The following is a 17,250-nucleotide window of genomic DNA, read 5'->3' on the forward strand; positions in this document are numbered from 1 at the left end:
ATGTAGGAATTGGACAGACAGCGCTTAGTGTATAAACCCATGAGACCTATAAACTTCACATTTTAATTAGAAAAGAAAAAGGAATTTCTGCATTCAGGGAAAAAAGGAGACATGGGCTCCTTGTTTATTATTTACCTCTAGATAAAAAATAAATAAATCCCTTGTTTGAGTAGCAGTAGTTTTAGTAACACAGAGTCCCATTACTTCTAAGACTGATATACTGGATGTCTCATGAAGATTCATAAAGCGTAACTCAGTGTATTTAGGGTAACAACTCAAACCCTAGTAATCAGTCTCTTCTCTGTGTTCAACTATACTTCCCAAAAGGGAGGAAGGATCCACTGGATCAGTTTGCCAACATCCAGTGTAGAAAACCTCTATTGAGTTAAATTTTGTTCTAAGTAAGCTACCTACAGAGTTGTTGGGCATTTTTGCCTTTAATTTTTCTTTTTTTTCTTTTTTTTTTTTTTTAAGAGAATGGGTATTGGTCTGTTGCCCATGCTGGAGGGCAGCAGCATGATCATAGCTTACTATAGCCTGGAACTCTCGGGCTCGAGTGATCCTCCCACCTCAGCCTCTTGAATAGCTAAGATTGTAGGCATGCAACACCACACCTGGCTAATTTTTAAAAAATTTTTGTAGACATGGGATCTCGCCATGTTGCCCAGGCTGATCTCAAACTCCCAGCTTCAAGTGATCCTCCTACCTCGGCTCCCAGTGCTGGGATTATAGGCATGAGCCACCATGCCTGATCACCTTTAATTTTAACAAGTTGTGTTAAAATGTAACAGTTGTGGCATTGTTACCAGATTTTATTTCACTCAACCTGTGACTTACGTACTTAAAAAAAAAAAACAAAAACACCATTAAGAAAAGTAGGCTGGGGCCGGGTGTGGTCGCTCATGCCTATAATCCCAGCATTTTGGGAGGCTGAGGTGGGCTGTTCTCGAACTCCTGACCTCGTGATCCAACATGATGAAACTCCATCTCTACTAAAAAAAATACAAAAACTAGCTGGGTGTGGTAGCATGTGCCTGTAATCCCGGCAACTCAAGGGGCTGAAGCAGGAGAATCACTTGAACTCGGTAGGTGGAGGTTGCAGTAAGCCGAGATTGTGTCTTTGTACTGCAGCCTGGGTGACAGAGCAAGACTCTCTCAAAAAAAGAAAAAGGCCGGGCACCGTGGCTCACGTAATCCCAGCACTTTGGGAGGCTGAGGCAGGCAGATCACTTGAGGTCAGAGGTTCAAGATCAGCCTGGCCAACATGGTGAAACCCCATCTCTAATAAAATACAAAAGTTAGCTGGGCGTGGTGGTGCATGCCCATAATCTCAGCTACTTGTGAGGCTGAGGCAGGAGAATCACTTGAACCTGGGAGGTAGCGGTTGCAGTGAGCTGAGATCATGCCATTGCATTCCAGCCGGGGCCTAGGTGACAGAGTGAGACTCTGTCTCCAAAAAAAAAAAAAAGGGCTGGGCATGGTGGCTCATGCCTGTAATCCCAGCACTCTGGGAGGCCAAGGCAGACAGATCATGAGGTCAGGGGTTCAAGACCAGCCTGGCCAACATGGTGAAACCTCATCTCTACTAAAAATACAAAAATTAACTGGGCATGGTGGCGCGTGCCTGTAATCCCAGCTACTCAGGAGGCTGAGGCAGGAGAATTGCTTGAACCCAGGAGGCGGAGGTTGCAGTGAGCCAAGACTGCACCACTGCACTCTAGCCTGAGTGATGGCGGGAGACTCTGTATCAAAAAAAAAAAAAAAAAGTAAAGGTAACAATAGATATGACAGGTCTTAGGCTTCATGGATTTCTTCTACATCCTTTTTTGCATATTGCCTTAAATGCTTTCTGACTAAGGCAGAGGATTATGAATAGAATCATCCAAGGAATGGTGTTAAGTGTGCTCACGTCTCTGTCTACCCTAAGAAAGTGTGGTGGACTCTGTGTTGTGTTTAGAAAAACCTACCTATTCCATGGTTAAGGTTGTGGGGTCATTTCCATCAAGCATCATATTTATTTAAAGACTGTGGACTGTTTTCTTAACCCAAGTATCTCCAAACTGAGATTCATAAGCTAATTTTTGTGTTCAAAGAGTCGAATTGAAATTATGGTAACACTTTACAGTGTAACCAAAATATCATAACTGGCTGTTATATATATATTTGATTAGTAACAAATAAAGTATGACCTCAATGCAAATTCTTAGACACAGTTTTTTTTAATAATAAGAGAGAACATGGTGGGGTAGGGTGGGGTAAGGGGTGTGTGATAACCCTTAATATTGAAAAGTTGGGAATTACCTGTGTGGCAATAGGTGACCAGATGAATTAGGTAACAGAATAGACACAAATAATCAGCACAAACTTGTAGAACATTAAATGTCAGTCGTGGAAGGGAATCCCGTAAGTTCGTGGCTGAAAAAACTGAGAGCTAGAAAGGTGAAATAACCTGCCCAGCAGTATGGAAGAGTTCCAAATAGAGCCTATCCAGATCTGTTGACTCTCAGCACTGTGACCAGGTTGCAGTTTATGAGCTATCCAGTAAATCAATAATATCATTTTATACAAAATATCATAATTTATTTTCACATGATCTTATTACTTCAGATCACCTTTGAACTATTTATATCCAAATAGCCTATTTGATTTTGTTATTGAAATAATTCATTTACTATAAAATTTATCATTTTAAAGCATACAAGTCTGCAGTTTTTAGTATATTCACAAGATTGTGCAACCATCACCTGTGTCTAATTCCAGAACATTTTCATTGCCCCCAAAAGAAACCTGGAGCCCATCAGCAGTCACTCCCCCCTCCTCCCTACTCCCAGCTCCTGTTAATGACGATTTACTTTCTGTCTCTATTTGCTTATTCTGGCTGTTTCATATAAATAGAGTCATACAACTATGTAGCCTGTTATGTCTGGCTTCTTTCACTTAGCATAATGCTTTCGGGGTTTTTCCATCTTGTACCACATATCAGTACTACATTCCCTTTTTTTTTTTTTGGAGATCGAGTCTTGCTCTGTCTCCCAAGCTGGAGTGCAGTGGCAAGATCTCAGCTCACTGCAACCTCTGCCTCCTGAGTTCAAGCAATTCTCCTGCTTCAGCCTCTCAAGTAGTTGGAACCACAGGTGCATGCCACCACTCTCAGCTAAATTTTGTATTTTTGGTAGAGATGGGGTTTCACCATGTTGCCCACGCTGGTCTCGAACTCCTGAACTCTAGCAATTCACCTGCCTTAGCCTCCTGTAGTTCTGGGATTACAGGCATAAGTCACCATGCCCGGCCATTTCTTCTTTTTGAGACAGGGTCTCACTCTGTTGCCCAGACTGGAGTGTAGTGGAATGATCATGGCTCACTGCAGCCTCAACCTCCCAGGCTCAAGCAATATTCCTACCTTAGCCTCCTGAGTGGCTAGGACTACAAATGTGCACCGCTACACCCAGCTAATTTTTGAAAAACTTTTTGTAGAGACGAGGTCTTGCTATGTTGACCAGGCTGGTTGCAAACTCCTGGGCTCAAGTGATCATCCCACCACAGCCTCCCAAAGTGCTGGGATTACAGGCATGAGCCACTACACCTGACTTCTTCATTCCTTTTTATAGCAGATAATATTCCATTGTATGATTATATATTTTGTTTATCCACTCATCAGTTGATGTATATTTGGATTGCCTTTTGCCTATTATAAATAATGCTTCTGTGAACATTTGTTTACAAGTTTTCGTATGAACATATGTTTTTGGTTCTCCTGAGTTTATGCCTGGAACTGGAATTGCTGAGTCATATGTTAACTGTTTAATTTTTTTTTTTAAGGAACTGCCAAACTGTTCTCCAGTGTACCATTTTATATTCCTACCAGTAACATATGAGGCTTCCAATATCTTCACATCCTCACCAACACTTGCTGTGTTCCAATTTTTTATTATAGCCATCCTAGTAGGTGTGAAGTGGTATCTCATTGAGATTTTGATTTGCATTTCACTAATGCCGAATAATGTTAAGCATCTTTTCCTTTACGCATTGGCCATTTGTATATCTTCTTTTTTTTTTTTTTTTCTTGAGACAGAGTCTCACTCTGTCGCCCAGGCTGGAGTGCAGTGGCACAATCTCGGCTTACTGCAAGCTCCGCTTCCTGGGTTCACGCCATTCTTCTGCCTCAGCCTCCCAAGTAGCTGGGACTACAGGCACCCGCCACCACACCTGGCTAATTTTTTTTTTTTTTTTTTTTTTTTTTTTTAGTAGAGACAGCGTTTCACTATGTTAGCCAGGATGGTCTCGATCTCCTGACCTTGTGATCCACCCACCTTGGCCTCCCAAAGTGCTGGGATTACAGGTGTGAGCCACCGCGCCTGGCCCATTTGTATATCTTCTTTAGAGAAATGTCTTCATATTCTTTCCATTTTAATTTTTTAAATTATTTTATTTTGGCCGGGCGCAGTGGCTCATGCCTGTAATCCCAGCACTTTGGGAGGCCGAGGTGGGCGGATCACGAGGTTGGGAGATCAAGACCATCCTGGCTAACAAGGTGAAACCCCGTCTCTACTAAAAATACAAAATATTAGCTGGGCATGGTGACAGGCACCTGTAGTCCCAGCTACTCGGGAGGCTGAGGCAGGAGAATGGCTTGAACCCAGGAGACGGAGCTTGCAGTGAGCTGAGATCGCGCCACTGCACTCCAGCCTGGGCGACAGAGTGAGACTCTGTCTCAAAAAAAAAAAAAATTATTTTATTTTATTATTTTTTTCAGACAGGGTCTTCTTGCTCTGTTGCCCAGGCCAGAGTGCAGTGGTGCAGTTGTAACTCACTGTAGCCTCAACCTTCTGGGTTCATATGATCCTCCTGCCTTAGCCTCCCAAAGTGCTAAGACTATAGGCATGAGTCTTGTTAATTCATTTCTGACCATAGATATGCTGGAGAAACTGGAAGAAAAGGGGGTAGGGAGAAGAAGGAAAGAGGTAGAGAAAAATTTAATTTACAAACTTTGTCTAAGTAAATATATACTACAGGCTGGGTGCAGCAGCTCACACCTGTAATCTCAGCACTTGGGAGTCCAAGGCAGGAGGATCATTTGAGGCCAGGAGTTTGAGACCAGCCTGAGCAACATAGCAAGACCCCTGTCTTCAAAAAAAGTTAAATATATATCACAAGGAAAGGTAAAATCTGCTCTGTGATGAGAGTTTTTAGCCTGGGGTTTTGGGACCCCTAGAGAATCCTTGGATGGATTTCTGGGAATAGGTGGATTCCTTGAAATTGTTTGTAAAGTTGTGTGTGTTCCTTTTGGGAGAGAGAGGATTTGTATATTTCAAAAGAATCGGAGAGGGAACATACAGGCTTATGGGAAGGAAAAGGCGGAGGTATGTTAGCAATTTGTCTTTTTCTGTTGGCTATGTTTTGCATACATTATGTTTGGGTTAAAACTTCCTACCTGGTTTCAAATATTTTTGTTTTAGACTATTTATTCATACCTCTTGGTTTAAGACTAGTTCAGTTAAGATGTTTTCAAAATGTTATATTTATTGATTTATTTTGAGGCAATGTCCCCAGGCTGGAGTGCAGTGGTGCGATCTCAGCTCACTGCAACCTCAGTCTGCTGTGTTCAAGCAACTCTCCTGCCTCAGCCTCCCAAGTAGCTGGGATTATAGGTGACCACCACCAGCTAAGTTTTTGTATTTTCAGTAGAGACAGGGTTTTGCCACGCTGGCCAAGCTGGTCTTGAACTCCTGACTTCAGGTGTTGGCCTCCCAAAATGCTGGGATTACAGGTGTGAGCCACCATGCCCAGCCTTTTATTTTATATTTTATTTTATTTTATTTTTTGAGATGAAGTCTCACTCTCTCACCCAGGCTGGAGTGCAGTGCTGCGATCTCAGCTCACTGCAAGCTCCGCCTCCCTGGTTCAACCGATTCTCCTGCCTCAGCCTCCCAAATAGCTGGGACTATAGGCATGCACTACCATGCATGGCTAATTTTTATACAAAATGTTAATTTTTGAAGTGTCAAAAAATTTTTGTTAATGAGAAAACAATAACACTCCTTTGTCTTTTTGTAGGCCAAATGTATAAAATAAATTCCCAGCATTTTCTGATGTTATCCACAAATCTAAAATATTTGTGATTTTTATTTTTTTATTTTTTATAAAATACAAGAGTGTAATAAAGACATATCTGAGTTATTTTCATTTTCTAAATGAGTTTTAAATTCAGGTTCACAATGATCTGGTCAATTTGACCTCTCTCATAGTGGATTATATCATAGGTAGCCACAATGTGAACATCTGTACCTATACTTATACCTGATAAATATATCTCAGTTCTAATTTGTGGTGTTACCTTTAGGAGTTTAAGAAAAGGCACATTTGGCCAAGCATGGTGGCTCACACCTGTAATCCCAGCACTTTGGGAGGCCGAGGTGGGTGGATCACGAGGTCAGGAGATCGAGACCATCCTGGCTAACACGGTGAAAGCCCGTCTCTACTAAAAATACAAAAAATTAGCCGGGCGTGGTAGCAGGCACCTGTAGTCCCAGCTACTCGGGAGGCTGAGGCAGGAGAATGGCGTGAACCTGGGAGGCAGAGCTTGCAGTGAGCTGAGATCGCGCCACTGCCCTCCAGCCTGGGTGACAGAGCGAGACTCCGTCCCCAAAAAAAAAAAAAAAAAAAAAAGACATATTCATAAGCCCTTTTCTTTTCTTTCTCTTTTTTCTTTTTTTTTTGAGATGGAGTTTTGCTCTTACTGCCCAGGCTGGATGCAATCTTGGCTCACCACAACCTCCACCTCCCTGGGTTCAAGCAATTCTCCTGTCTCAGCCTCTAGAGTAGCTGGGATTACAGGCATGTGTCACCACGCCCAGCTAATTTTGTTTTTTGGTTTTTGTTTGTTTGTTTGTTTGTTTGTTTTAGTAGAGACAGGGTTTCTCCGTGTTGGTCAGGCTGGTCTCGAACTCCCAATCTCAGGTGATCCACCTGCCTCAGCCTCCCAAAGTGCTGGGATTACAGGTGTCAGCCACTGTGCCCGGCCTCTGATTTTTTTTAATAAAGTTAATAGGATATCAGTTAATAACGATCAAGATACTGATATAGTTGCTGTTTTAAAAATGGACTACTCCATTTATTAATTGTATTTTGGCCAGGTGTGGTGGCTCACACCTGTAAACCTAACGCTTTGGGAGGCCGAGGCGGGTGGATCACCTGAGACCAGGAGTTCGAGACCAGCCTGGGCAACATAGTGAAACCCCATCTCTATTAAAAACACAAAAAACTAGCCAGGCATGCGCCTAATTAAAAATTAGTCATGCTAAAAATTAAAATTAAAATTAAACATTAGCTGTGGCGTGCACCTGTAGTCCTAGCTACTCAGGAGGCTGAGACAGGAGAATCACTTTAACCTGGTAGGTAGAGATTGCAGTGAGCTGAGATCGTGCCACTGCACTCCAGCCTGGGTGGCAGAGTGAGACTCCATCTCAAAATAATAATATAGCCCATGTTTTTGCAAAAATAAAAATAATTGCATTCCATATAGTGACCTTTGGTTAAGGCTAGACTGAGACCTTCCAAGGTTATATATCTTGTAAATATGTTCTTCTGGTTGGTTTTAAGGGCACTGCATTTTATTTGAGCCAGTACTTTGTCCGATTCTGACAGAAAAGATGGCAATAGTACACACAAAACTTACCTTCTTTTTAAAAATTGCTTCTTTAAGTTATATTCTCCTATCTGTAGATGACATTTGTAAATGGAATTGAATAATGGGAAAATATTCTGAATATACATTGTGATCATGTCGGTCCTGTGGTATAGCTTAATTAGTATTTGATTTCTTCTTTGGCCCTGGGCGTGGTGGTTATTGGTGAAAGTTAAGATTGCTTCAGCTGACTTGTGTAATGACTAATGCACATTAGCTTGTATTATCTTATATGGAAATGTAGAAACTGTTGATGCTTGAAGGTAATTAGGTAGTACCTAGGAAGAGTGCGTCTCTCCTTTGTCCTCTTTTACTAGTTGCACTTGCATATTGTTGAGGAAACACAATGGCAGTCTCATTTAAATGCGTGTGTAAAAAACTACAGTGAAATTTTATTTTTATAAAAGCTTTGTCTAAAACTGAAGGTGACAAGCATTTCTCAATTCCACTTCTTACAGAGAGTGGATTAGATGGACTGCTTAAAAATTGTTTGACATATTACATTTTTATTAGATGAGACTGTAGTTCTGTTTCTTGACCATATAAAATGTATGCATCTGAGAACAGCTTGTAATGCTTATCCAAAATAAGACCCAGTGATATATGACATTTGATGTTTTTGTTTGTTGTGAAGATGACTGTTACAAGTTGATGTTGGTAGCTTTTCTATTGTATTTCAGGTCGATATTGTGAGCACCTTTGGAAATGAAGGACATTTATAAATATGCGTTGATACTGTAATAACAAAACCCTTTTCAATGTAAATTTTGTTTCTATAACTTCTACTTTACATACAAAATTCAAAGTTGACAAATTTATTTAGGTTTTACCTATTTGAAAGCTTACCATTTTGTTGCAAGAAGATGAACTAAAAATATACTTTAAATTTTGAGTCTTTAGTTTGTTAAAAGTGGTTACTGTGAAACCCAGACTACAGGTGGATCAATTTGAAAACTGAAATGTATCCATATGAATTAACCTAACATTCTGGACATTCTGAAGGAAGGTATGAGTTTCACCAGCTAAGGATAAAATTTACACCCTCAAACATGAGTCTGGAATTCTGTTATTTGCTTTGTATTGTAAAGGTATTTTGTTGTTCAAAAACCTAAGTACATCTTTTGAGACTGTTGTTTACCATTAACTCAGTAGGAGACAGTGTGGTAAACTTGGACTAGGAGTTAGAAAAGCAGAATTCAAACACTTGTTCCATCACTTACCAGCAATGACAATGGGAAAGTTGAGCCTCAGCTGTAAAATGGGAGCAGCATTTGCATTAGTCTGTTTGCATTGCTACAAAGGAATACCTGAGGCTGGGTAATTTGTAAAGAAAAGAGGTTTATTTGGGCTTGTGGTTCTGCGGGCTGTACAAGCCTGGCACCAACATCTGCTTGGCTTCTGTTAAGGGCCTCAGAAAGTGTACAATCATGGCAGAATGCAAAGGGGGAAGCAGGTGTATCACATGGTGAAAGAGCAAGCAAGAGATAGAGATTGGGGAAGTGCCACAGTCTTAACCAGATCTCATGTAAACTCAGAGCAAGAAATAACTCATTCCTTCGAGGACAGGACTGGGCCATTCATGAGGGATCTGCCCCCATGACCCAAACACCTCCCACCAGGCCTCACCTCCAACATTGAGGATTACATTTCAACATGAAATTTGGAGAGGACAAAACATCCAAACCATATCAGCATTCCAAGTTATTGTAGGGTAATCATGCATAAATAGGTAAAAAAAAAAACCCACATGGTTTCATTCCTGTCATTTTCCTGTGGTGTTTTTTGTGTGCAATATTCTTACCTTCCCCCTTCTCCATCTGACTTCTGCTTGTCCTTCAAGACCAGCCCCAGCTTTATCTCATCTCTGAAACTTCCCGTGGCCTGTTCACCACCTCCCTTCACATACTGCCACTGTATGTTATGTGTATAGGTGAGTGTATTTAGCAAATACTTATAATAGTGCTTACTATTGCTAAGTATTTTCATAAGCACTTATACCAGTAATCCATGAGGTAGAACTACGACTATCTCCATTGTACATATACAGAAAATGAGACATAAAGAAGTAACTTACCCAAGGTCATGACTCACCTATGAGGTTTTAGAGCCAGATTTCTAATGCAGGCAGTCTGGTTTCAGAGTTTGTGCTCTTAACTGCTATACTGTGTTTTTACTTTTTAAAAAATTACAGGTGTGATGGCTCATGCCTGTAATTCCAACTCTTTGGGAGGCCGAGGCAGGCAGATTACATGAGGCCAGGACTTCGAGACCAGCCTGGACAACATGGTGAAACCCTATCTCTACTAAAAAAAAAAAAAAAAAAAAAAAATATATATATATATATATATATATATATATATTTAAAAGTAGACACAAGGTCGCATTATGTTGCTCAGGTTAGTCTTGAACTCCCTTGCTTCAAGCGATCCTCCTGCCTCAGCCTCCCAAAGTGCTGAGATTACAGGCATGAGCCACTGTGCCTGGTCTGCTATGCTATATTTTTCATGTCTGTCTCCCCAGGTAGATCTTTGAGCACCTTGATGGTTCCAACTCCTACAATACCTAACACATAGTAGGCACTTCATAAATGTTTAACAATTATATGATAAATATGCCTTAGGTAGGCCAGGCGCAGTGGCTCATGCTTGTAATGCCAGGACTTTGGGAGGCTGAGACAGTGGCTCACGAGGTCAGGAGTTCGAGACCAGCCTGGCAAACACAGTGAAAGCCCGTCTCTACTAAAAATACAAAAATTAGCTGGGTGTGGTGACAGGCGCCTGTAATCCCAGCTACTAGGGAGGCTGAGGCAGGAGAATCGCTTGAACCCAGGAGGCAAGAGGTTGCAGTGAGCTGAGATTGTGCCACTGCACTCCAACCTGGGCAACAGAGCTAGACTCCGTCTCGTGAAAAAATAAAAAAAATTATATGTGTGCTTTATGTAAACTGTAAAGCATCATATAAATGCAAATTATAACCACTACCAAATGCATTTTTTGTAAATCAGAGTAGAATTTACCAAGCGTTTCAGTTTTGTAGTACAGTTTCTTGGCCCCAACTTTTCAGACTAGGAGTTTACTAAGGTATAGATTGGTAAAATTTATGGACTGACAATATCAAATCATGGCATCAGGCTCAAAGTCTAGGACCTTAGTGATGCAACAGCGTGATGCTTGGTGGCATCACCAAGAGAAGGTGATGCGTAGCAGTCTCTACATTGGGTCCAGACGTTGCTCTTCTTGATCCAGAGATCCATGAAAGAAATTGACAAGTGATCTGCTGCCCCCAATACAGTATACATTACAATAGTGAATAGTGAAAAGATAATAAAAATAAGTACTCCTGTTTGAAAGGAGTATGAATAGGAGACATAGAGCAGTTGATGAGCTGCAACAAATTCTGAAATCCCTCTGGGCTGTCATTGAGAAGGCCCTCTCCAGGGGTGGGGAATAGTCTTGGACAGGCCTTGATTTTGCCCCTGAGGAGTAGTTCACATGTCGGTTTTTTCTTTGGTCCCTAGGTTCATCTTCATGGACCACCTTTTTCTTTTTTGTTTCTATTACCTTTCTTGGCCATGTCCAAAATATACAATGGGGGATATACCCCCCTAGGAGGATGAATACCTTTCCTAGCCTACTTTCTGTCATTGACACTTGAGAACCCAAAGATCACTTTGGTCTTGAACAGTGACAGTCTCTCTTAGCCCAAGCTGGTTGTTCTTTTGGCAGTATAACTTTCAAAACTGAGTTGGCTTTTTGCTTGTCTCCTGTCAGCTCCAGGTTCTTTAGCCACATCCACAGTTCTTTTCTTACCATACTTCTTTTTTCTTTTTTTTTTTTTTAGAGATGGGGTCTTGCCATGTTGCCCAGGCTGGTCTCCTGGGCTCAAGCAATTCTCCCACCTTGGCCTCCCACAGTACTGAGATTACAGGCACGAGCCACTGTACCTGGCCCATACTTAAGTTTGCTACATAGCTCTGCTTTATTGGTCCCATACTTCTTCCTTGACTTAATTTTGAATACAAATGTTTCTGCTATACTGCCATATATGCTTTTCCGAGAAGCCCCCATTCTGCAAAATCGTGCACTAAAGTAAACAGGACTTATGGGAAAAATAGAGTTGAGGCAAACCACTCTAAATCTGTGGAACACCATAGTCTTTGCACTAATAAAAACAAAAATAAATGTTACAACTCTGCTAGAATTTGTCTAGCAGGTTTTCTGGTCTTTGTGGAAAAACCCCCAAAAGTAAAAAAATTAAAGAAAATAAAATTAACCATAATAAAAACAGTAGCATGCAGTGGCACAGTCTTGGCTCACTACAGCCTCCGCCTCCTGGTTCAAGCAATTGTCGTGCCTCAACCTTCCAAGTAGCTGGGACCACGGGCATGCAGCACCATGCCTGGGTAATTTGTATTTTTTTTTTTTTTGTAGAGACGAGATCTCACCATGTTGCCCAGGCTGAAGGCCTACCTTGTTTTATTGCACTTTGCTAACAAATTGAAGGTTTGTTGTAACCATCCACGGAGCAAGTCTACCAGTATCATTTTTCCAGCATGTGCTCACTTTGTGTCTCTGTGTCACATTTTGGTAATTCTCCCAATATTTCAAACACTGATATCTGTTAACAGTGATCTGTGATAAATGATCTTTGATGTTACTGTTATAATTGTTTTGGGGTGCTAGAAACCATACTCATATAAGATGGCAAACTTAATTGATAAATGTTATATGCGTCTCATACTGTTCCACAGACCAGCTGTTACCCCATCTCTCTCCCTCTCCTCAAGCCTTCCTATTCCCTGAGATACAACAATATTGAAATTAGGCCAATTAATAACTCTACAGTGGCCTCTCAGTGGTCAAGTGAAAGGAAGAGTCACCCCTCTCTAATTTTAAATCAAAAGCTAGAAATCATTAAGCTTAGTGAGGAAGGCTTGTCAAAAGCCAAGACAGGCCAAAACGTAGGCCTCTTGTGCCAGACTATCAAGTCGTGAATGCAAAGGAAAAGTTTTTGAAGGAAATTTAAAAGTGCTACCCCAATGGGCCGGGTGCAGTGGCTCACACCTGTAATCCCAGCACTTTGGGAGGCCAAGGTGGGCGGACCACCAGAGGTCAGGAGTTCGAGACCAGCCTGGCCAACATGGTAAAACCTAGTCTCTATTAAAAATACAAAAATTAGCCGGGCGTGGTGGTGCATGTCTGTAATCCCAGCTACTCGGTAGGCTGAGGCAGGAGAAATGCTTGAACCCAGGAGGTGGAGATTGCAGTGAGCTGAGGTCGCACCACTGCACTCCAGCTTGGGTGACAAGAGTGAAACTCCATCTCAAAAAAAAAAAAAAAAAAAGTGCTACCCCAGTGAACACATGAATGATAAGAAAGTGAAACAGCTGGCTGGGTGTGGTGGCTCATGCCTGTAATCCCAGCACTTTGGGAGTCCAAAGTGGGCAGATCACCTGAGGTCAGGAGTTCGAGACCAGCCTGGCCAACATAGTGAAACATCATCTGTACTAAAAATACACAATTAGCAAGATGTGGTGGTACACACCTGTAATCCCAGCTACTTGGGAGGCTGAGGCAGGAGAATTGCTTGAACCCAGGGGGGCGGAGGTTGCAGTGAGCTGAGATCACGCCACTGCACTCCAGCCTGGGTGACAGGTGAGACTCCGTCTCAAAAAAAAATAAAATAAAAAAGGTGAAACAGCCTTAGTGCTGAGATGGAGAAGGTTTAGTGGTCTGGATGGAAGATCAAGCCAAACACAACATTCCTTTAGGCCAAAGCTAGAATAAGGTCCTAACTCTGTTCACTTCTTTGAAGGCCGAGAAGTGAGGAAGCTACAGAAGAAAAGTTGGAAGCCAGCAGAGAGGTTGGTTCATGAGGTTTAAGGAAAGAAGCTATCTCCATAACGTAAAAGTGCAAGGTGAAGCAGCAAGTGCTGATGTAGAAGCTCCAGCAAGTTATCCAGATCTAGCTAAGATCATTTTCTGGTGTAGACAAAATGCCTTATATCGAAAGAAGATGCCATCTAGGACTGTTATTGACAGAAGTGAATGTCTGGCTTCAAAAGATAGGCTGACTCTCTTGCTAGGGGCTAATGTAGCTGGTGACTTGAAGGTGAAGCCACCTTGTTCACTTACTATTCCAAAAATCCAGAGGCCCTTAAGAGTGATGCTAAATCTACTCAGCCTATGTGCTAGAAATGAAACAACAAAGCCTGAATAACAGCACATCTGTTTATAGCGTGGTTTACTGAATATTTTAAGCCCACTGTTATAACCTACTGCTCAGAAAAAAAGATTCCTTTCAAAATGTTACTGCTCATTGACAGTGCACCTAGTTACCCAAGAGCTCTGATGGAGATGTACAAGGGGATGAATGTTGTTTTCATGCATGATAATTTAACATTCATTCTGTGGCCCATGGATCAATGAGTAATTTTTACCTCCTAGTCTTATTATTTAAGAAATTGATTTTGTACTATAGCTGCCATAGATAGTGATTCCTCTGATGGGTCTGGGCCAAGTAATTTGAAAATCTTCTAGAAAGGATTCACCACTCTAGATGCCATTAAGAACATTTGTGATTCATAGGAAGAGGTCAAAATATCAACATAAACAGGAGTTTAGAGGAGTTGATTCCAAGCCTCGTGGATGACTTTGAGGGTTTCAACACTTCAGTGGAGGAAGTCACTGCAGATGTGGTGGAAATAGCAACAGAACTAGAATTAGAAGTGGAGCCTGAAGGTGACTGAGTTGCTGCCATCTTTTGATAAAACTCAAACAGATGGAATCTACTTCTTGAGATGGAATCTACTCCTGGTGGAGATGTTGTGAACATTATTGGAATGACAAAGGATTTAGAATATTCATTCCATAAACTTAGTTGATAAAGCAGTGGCTGGGTTTGAGAGGATTGACTCCAATTTTGAAAGAAGTTCTACTGTGGGTAAAGTGTTATCAAATAGCATCACATCCTACAGAGAAATCTTTTATGAAAGGAAGAATAAGTTAATGCAGCAAATTTCATTGTTGTCTTATTTTAAGAAATTGCCACAGCCACCCCAGCCTTCAGCAACCACCACCCTGATCATTCAGAAGCCATCAACATTGAAGCAAGACCCCCCATCGGCAAAATGATTGATTCACTGAAGGATCAGATAATCGCTAACATTTTTAACATTTATTTATTTATTTATTGAGACGGAGTCTTGCCCTGTCACCCAGGCTGGAGTGCAGTGGCGTGATCTCGGCTCACTGCAAGCTCCGCCTCCCGGGTTCACGCCATTCTCCTGCCTCAGCCTCCCGAGTAGCTCGGACTACAGGTGCCTGCCACCACACCCAGCTAATTTTTTGTATTTTTAGTAGAGACGGGGTTTCACCATGTTAGCCAGGATGGTCTTGATCTCCTGACCTCGTGATCTGTCTGCCTCAGCCTCCCAAAGTGCTGGGATTACAGGCATGAGCCACCGTGCCCAGCCACAATAAATTATTTTTAAATTAAAGCATGTACTTTTTTTTTAAGATATAAAGTTATTGCATACTTAATAGACTATAGTGTAATGTAAACAACTTATATGCACAATGAAACCAAAAAATTTGTGTGACTTGCTTTATTGAGGTATTTGCTTTATTGCAGTGGTCTGGAGCCAAACCGGCAATATCTCTGAGGTGTGACTGTTCTCTCAGCTTCATCAAATATAAAGTGGAAAGAGTTTTGTTCATGAAGCCACTGAATGAACCATTGCTTGCCTTAAAGGAAGGTATAGAAGTAGAGTGTTTAGCTTTTTTCTTGAGGTCTTCGTGTATTGCTAAGGCTTGCTTTCTCTGTAATTTTGAGAAAGCTTGCTCCTGATCACTTCAGACATTAAACTTGGGAAAATCTTGTATAAACTAACATTATTTCTGAGTTATTCTGCTATCATTTCCCTATTTACTAGTAGCATTTGAATTAATTCACATTAGAGAAATATGCATTGTAGCAGAACTCATCTTTAGTCTCTTTAGAAAAGCTATTTTATTGAGTACCATCTTAATCAGTGATTGTGAAAGCCAAATATTTGATTTGAGCCTTGCCTCAAGACTGAATTATATTCAGGCTTTGTAAATCAAAGACTTCAGTTTTACATTAAGCACTTGCCTGTTCTTACTCTGCAAATCCCTGACTTTCTGGATTTCTTTTATTCTTGATTATAAACTGATCATTATTTTCTGAATTCATCCTTTTCATGTAATAATTTGTTAAATATAACTAACAGTGTTACAATGCAACACACTTGTAATAGTCCATTTTCCCACTAGAGCTGCTAGCTCTTATGGTATAATATCTACCTTCTGCGATAGCTGATAGTTTCACTGATCATTTGATCACTGCACAATATAAGTTGCTAATCTTTTAGCCTCCAATAACTTTCCTTGCCTCCTTCCACCCAGCTCCTAAGGCTTCATCATATATTTTAGGCTTTTTGGTAAGGCAGCACCCCACTTCTGGTTTCTACTCGTAGCAGCTTGGATAAGCCAAATTATGCTGTGGTAATAAACAATGCAAGGTCTCAGTGGCTTTGAAAACACACTGTGTGGCTGGGCGCGGTGGCTCACGCCTGTAATTCCAGCACTTTGGGAGGTCAAGGCGGGTGGATCACCTGTGGTCAGGAGACCAGCCTGACCAACATGGTGAAACCCTGCCTCTCCTAAAAATACAAAAAAAAAAAAAAAACAAAAAAAAAACAAAACAGGCGTGGTGGTGGGCGCCTGTAGTCCCAGCCATTCAGGAGTCTGAGACAGGAGAATCACTTGAACCCGGGAGGCAGAGGTTGTAGTGAGCCAAGATCATGCCACAGCACTCCAGCCTGGGTGACAGAGTGAGATTCTGTCTCACAACAAAACAAAACAAAAAACACCAAGAAAATAGATATGTCTATCCAGTAGGTCATCTTAGGGGACCAAGCTGAGAGCAACCGTCACCTGGAAGATCGCTAGCCACTGTGCCAGAAGGAAAAGAGGTCTTAAGGATTTTATATTGGTTAGTAAATGCCCTGCCTCTCTCTGTCACTTCTCATAATATGCTGACCAGAAGTAGTCACAGGGCCCCATCTAACTACAGGGAATAGAAGTTGTGGGCGTGGTTTTAAAAGTGTAGCCTAGGCTGGGTGCAGTGGCTCATGCCTGTAATCCCAGCACTTTGGGAGGCTGAGGCAGGAGAATTGCTTGAACCCGGGAGGTGGAGTTTGCAGTGAGCCAAGATTGCACCACTGCACTCTAGCCTGGGTGACAGAGCAAGACTCTGTCTCAAAAAAAAAAAAAAAGAGCTGGGCATGGTGGTATGCACCTATGGCCCCAGCTACTCCAGAGGCTGAGACAGGAGAATTGCTTGAACCCAAGAAGCATGGTTGTAGTGAGACGAGATCGCACCACTGCACTCCAGCGTGGGTGACAGAGCGAGACTCCGTCTCCAAAAAAAAAAAAAAAAAAAAAATAGCCTACCATGTGCCCAGAAAGCCGAGAGCCAGAAATATTTGGAAAATGAATTAATGATTACTCTTTATTCTTTTCTTTGACTTTCTGATTTTTGTT

At 41.5% G+C, this 17,250-nt stretch overlaps 1 protein-coding gene and 1 non-coding gene across 5 annotated transcripts in view; both read left to right on the top strand.

The window, feature by feature from the left end:
• Positions 1 to 17,250, top strand: part of ZNF652 (zinc finger protein 652) — a 73,399-nt gene that overhangs the window by 24,617 nt on the left and 31,532 nt on the right. The window contains exon 1 of one of the 4 annotated variants that reach the window (XM_034941501.3): positions 5,255 to 16,699. The exons of the other annotated variants lie outside the window; for them this stretch is intronic. The gene's annotated coding sequence lies outside the window, so the exon portion shown is untranslated. Of the gene's footprint in view, positions 1 to 5,254; positions 16,700 to 17,250 lie in introns of those variants that run through there. 4 annotated transcript variants of the gene reach the window in all.
• On the top strand, positions 11,863 to 11,924 carry LOC112437630 (U7 small nuclear RNA). The gene has a single exon (XR_003026192.1). It is a non-coding gene; the product is annotated as a U7 small nuclear RNA (small nuclear RNA).

Source organism: Pan paniscus, chromosome 19 (assembly GCF_029289425.2).
Source record: "Pan paniscus chromosome 19, NHGRI_mPanPan1-v2.0_pri, whole genome shotgun sequence".
NCBI classification, from domain to species: Eukaryota; Metazoa; Chordata; class Mammalia; order Primates; family Hominidae; genus Pan; species Pan paniscus.